This window comes from Schistocerca nitens, chromosome 7 (assembly GCF_023898315.1).
Source record: "Schistocerca nitens isolate TAMUIC-IGC-003100 chromosome 7, iqSchNite1.1, whole genome shotgun sequence".
NCBI classification, from domain to species: Eukaryota; Metazoa; Arthropoda; class Insecta; order Orthoptera; family Acrididae; genus Schistocerca; species Schistocerca nitens.
Window position 1 is genome coordinate 306,156,546 of NC_064620.1, and position 5,000 is coordinate 306,161,545.

General features: G+C 53.7%; 1 non-coding gene across 1 annotated transcript in view; it reads right to left on the reverse strand.

Moving 5' to 3' along the window:
- The window catches only part of LOC126197249 (small subunit ribosomal RNA), a 1,909-nt gene extending 328 nt beyond the window's left edge, over positions 1-1,581 (reverse strand). The window contains exon 1 of the ribosomal RNA XR_007539628.1: positions 1-1,581. This exon is cut by the window's left edge and continues 328 nt beyond it. This is a non-coding gene — a ribosomal RNA (small subunit ribosomal RNA).
- Between the last annotated feature and the right edge of the window lie 3,419 nt (positions 1,582-5,000).

Sequence of the window (5,000 nt, forward strand, 5' to 3'; positions counted from 1 at the left end):
CAGTGTAGCGCGCGTGCGGCCCAGAACATCTAAGGGCATCACAGACCTGTTATTGCTCAATCTCGTGCGGCTAGAAGCCGCCTGTCCCTTTAAGAAGAAAAGTAATCGCTGACAGCACGAAGGATGTCACGCGACTAGTTAGCAGGCTAGAGTCTCGTTCGTTATCGGAATTAACCAGACAAATCGCTCCACCAACTAAGAACGGCCATGCACCACCACCCACCGAATCAAGAAAGAGCTATCAATCTGTCAATCCTTCCGGTGTCCGGGCCTGGTGAGGTTTCCCGTGTTGAGTCAAATTAAGCCGCAGGCTCCACTCCTGGTGGTGCCCTTCCGTCAATTCCTTTAAGTTTCAGCTTTGCAACCATACTTCCCCCGGAACCCAAAAGCTTTGGTTTCCCGGAGGCTGCCCGCCGAGTCATCGGAGGAACTGCGGCGGATCGCTGGCTGGCATCGTTTATGGTTAGAACTAGGGCGGTATCTGATCGCCTTCGAACCTCTAACTTTCGTTCTTGATTAATGAAAACATACTTGGCAAATGCTTTCGCTTCTGTTCGTCTTGCGACGATCCAAGAATTTCACCTCTAACGTCGCAATACGAATGCCCCCGCCTGTCCCTATTAATCATTACCTCGGGTTCCGAAAACCAACAAAATAGAACCGAGGTCCTATTCCATTATTCCATGCACACAGTATTCAGGCGGGCTTGCCTGCTTTAAGCACTCTAATTTGTTCAAAGTAAACGTGCCGGCCCACCGAGACACTCAATAAAGAGCACCCTGGTAGGATTTCAACGGGGTCCGCCTCGGGACGCACGAGCACGCACGAGGCGGTCGCACGCCTTCGGCTCGCCCCACCGGCAGGACGTCCCACGATACATGCCAGTTAAACACCGACGGGCGGTGAACCAACAGCGTGGGACACAAATCCAACTACGAGCTTTTTAACCGCAACAACTTTAATATACGCTATTGGAGCTGGAATTACCGCGGCTGCTGGCACCAGACTTGCCCTCCAATAGATACTCGTTAAAGGATTTAAAGTGTACTCATTCCGATTACGGGGCCTCGGATGAGTCCCGTATCGTTATTTTTCGTCACTACCTCCCCGTGCCGGGAGTGGGTAATTTGCGCGCCTGCTGCCTTCCTTGGATGTGGTAGCCGTTTCTCAGGCTCCCTCTCCGGAATCGAACCCTGATTCCCCGTTACCCGTTACAACCATGGTAGGCGCAGAACCTACCATCGACAGTTGATAAGGCAGACATTTGAAAGATGCGTCGCCGGTACGAAGACCGTGCGATCAGCCCAAAGTTATTCAGAGTCACCAAGGCAAACGGACCGGACGAGCCGACCGATTGGTTTTGATCTAATAAAAGCGTCCCTTCCATCTCTGGTCGGGACTCTGTTTGCATGTATTAGCTCTAGAATTACCACAGTTATCCAAGTAACGTGGGTACGATCTAAGGAACCATAACTGATTTAATGAGCCATTCGCGGTTTCACCTTAATGCGGCTTGTACTGAGACATGCATGGCTTAATCTTTGAGACAAGCATATGACTACTGGCAGGATCAACCAGGGAGCTGCGTCAACTAGAGCTGAGCAGCCGGCCGCCCGGGAGTGTGTCCCGGAGGCCCGCGCGAACACGCAAGCGTCCGCTCAATTATTCTGCAAACAGGAGGAGGCTGGGCTCCCCTGCACGATACACCTCGAAACCCTCTCAGGTCCCGGCGGCGCGCAGCGCCGTCCTAAGTACTTGGTCGGGTTCGAGGGAGGCGCAATCGCCCGGAGATAGGCGAGTAGACGCTTTCAGTGCGACCACCCGTGCTCCCAACTGAGCTTGCCGCTGCCGACAGAGGCCCGGGAGCGTGCTGTCGTGGTGTTGCCGGCGGGAGACAACACGCGGCCACAAACAGTGACCGGGCAGCTCCAACGCCAGCGCCACAGAGGGGCAGAGCCCCACTTGGGTGCCAAAGCGAACTCTCCCAGCACAGCGCACGCGCCAACACATCCGCACAGCTGCGATACAAACCACCTGCGAGAACCGCGGGGGCGACCGAGCAGCAGACGGCGTCGCGGCGCCGAGTGCCGGGCGGCGGCGCATCCTCAACGCACACAGTCCTCAATCGGACCAGCACACTGCAGATGTCCACCGCGCTTCGCACCGGGCCCGGGAGGACCCACTTTGGCCGCACGGCGCCGCGCGCTGGGTGCGCCGGCACGCAGATGCGCCGCCTGCCGCGTCCGTCAGCCGGCGCGCCTGCCACTGGGCGCCCCCACCAGCCGGCTGCCGCGCGTGCGCCCACGCAGCGCGCGGCCAGCACGCCGGGCGCCCCCCCCTCACCGGCCGGGGACGGTCCCACCCAGCCACCGCCGCGTATCGCTTCATACCCACATGCCCACTCACGTTCGTGGGTATGACGGGTGTCGCTGAAGCAACCGGTTAATACCTGTACCGATCGTCGATATCAACGATTCACCTCCAGCGCGAACAACCGCGCAACAACGGATTTCCAGTTCATTTGCGTAACTTGGGCAGCAAACGTAGACATCCATCTACATTTGCGACTTCTACGAGTCTTGCATGCCTGGATGTTGTGTGTCACGACGCACTACATCAGCATACATACACGCTGCGACGTGTGCACGAAAGAACACGTGGAAGGTGGCCAGCGTACGTATGCGAATGCCATTGCACAGCTGCGAAGCGCATTCAACACGCGAACTCCTGAGCGACGAGCTAGAGGTGACAGGAGGGGAGGGGGGGGCGGGGGCGATATACGTCCTATTGCAGTACACAATACAGTGGATAGCGGGACCATGTGGAAAGTAAGCAACACTCGCAAGATGTGAGGGTACGCACCGTAAAATGAATCAATACGCAGAACACCAGAGTGTGCGCGAAGTGAACTATGTTGAGATGGTTGCAATTAGGCAACGCTACACGAATTCCTAGATTCATATAACTAACAATTACAGGGCAGGTTAAGGCGCAACGTAGGTTAGGTTAGGGCCCAACATAGGTTAGGTTAGGGCCCAACATAGGTTAGGTTAAGGCGCAACATAGGTTAGGTTAAGGCGCAACATAGGTTAGGTTAAGCCCCAACTTAGGTTAGGTTAAGCCCCAACTTAGGTTAGGTTAAGCCCCAACTTAGGTTAGGTTAAGCCCCAACTTAGGTTAGGTTAAGCCCCAACATAGGTTAGGTTAAGGCGCAACATAGGTTAGGTTAAGGCGCAACATAGGTTAGGTTAAGGCGCAACATAGGTTAGGTTAAGCCCCAACTTAGGTTAGGTTAAGCCCCAACTTAGGTTAGGTTAAGCCCCAACTTAGGTTAGGTTAAGCCCCAACTTAGGTTAGGTTAAGCCCCAACTAAGGTTAGGTTAAGCCCCAACTTAGGTTAGGTTAAGCCCCAACTTAGGTTAGGTTAAGCCCCAACTTAGGTTAGGTTAAGCCCCAACTTAGGTTAGGTTAAGCCCCAACTTAGGTTAGGTTAAGCCCCAACTTAGGTTAGGTTAAGCCCCAACTTAGGTTAGGTTAAGCCCCAACTTAGGTTAGGTTAAGCCCCAACTTAGGTTAGGTTAAGCCCCAACTTAGGTTAGGTTAAGCCCCAACTTAGGTTAGGTTAAGCCCCAACTTAGGTTAGGTTAAGCCCCAACTTAGGTTAGGTTAAGCCCCAACTTAGGTTAGGTTAAGGTGCAACATAGGTTAGGTTAAGGTGCAACATAGGTTAGGTTAAGGTGCAACATAGGTTAGGTTAAGGTGCAACATAGGTTAGGTTAAGGTGCAAAATAGGTTAGGTTAAGGTGCAAAATAGGTTAGGTTAAGGGATGGTGTATGAGGGGGGAGGGGACGAGGTTCGTTCATAGTGATGATGGTAAGTGGACGCCTGAGGCACCCTGAGATGTGTCACGTCAGGATGCACCTTTCTCTCAGGGGAGGTGGTGCGCCGGTTGCGTGGGTGTGGCAAGGGAGTGGCAGGCCTGTGTCTTTCATTCCTGCCATTGCTTATATGCTGTGAGACAAGGCAGTGTGGTGGTGTTGGTTGCACCCCTGTGTAGGACATGTGTGGGTGTTTGTGGCATATCTAAGTAATGATGGTTGTTGGAAGAGTGAGATATTCTGTTTTTGGGGTGGACCTCCTGGTTTTGTTATCATAGTGTGAATGGTGTAATGTGGCGGAGAGGATGCACTGGATGTTGTTCCATGCTGGTGCTTAGATATTTTGTCTGTGTCTGTTAGAGCCAGAGAGTAGTGTGTGATAGAGTGTCTGGGTGACGTGTAGTTCGCATGTGTGCACAGACTGTCAGCATGTATAGGGACTGTTGTATGCCATCTATATTCCGATGGCTCTGCATCTATTAGTAATCAGCGCCATGTATCAGTTTAATCTGGTTGCGGTCACGCGGTGTTCTATCTCTGTACAGTAGTAGAGGTGCGACTGCACTACGTAGCTACCCCTTGCGGCAGCTTTCCCCGGTGTATGGCATATGATTATCGGCAATCAGTCGATTAGTGACAACTGGTCGTGTGACAACGTCACATGTCTGCGGGTGGGATACGCTACACCCTGCCTGTGGGTCAGGGCTCAGGAAAGCTCTCCTGACACTGAGCGCTCGGACCGTCATTACCCGTCTGAGTAATATATTGCGGAGCGCTTTTAGCCATTGCCCAGAGTCTTTGCGACTGCGAGTGCAACGCCCATGGGGATCGACATGGTTGGGGCGCTTTCTAGCTGATCGCTCGGCATCGGAATCCGTACTGTGAGCAACGCAATCGCGCACAGACTTAGAGCATGTGTAGGGACAGCGGGAATTTCGCATCTTGGATAAAACTCTTCATGAAACGGACGATATAGGGGTGGATTGCAACTTAGGACTGCGAGAAGAGTCCGCCGTTCATCCGCTGGAGTTGCGAGTTGGGCTGTTGGGGTGGAGCACGTACGGGTGCGGGTGGAGTGATTGTCGGTCGACCACTTTCTGCGGCGCAGGCACTGGCGTCGG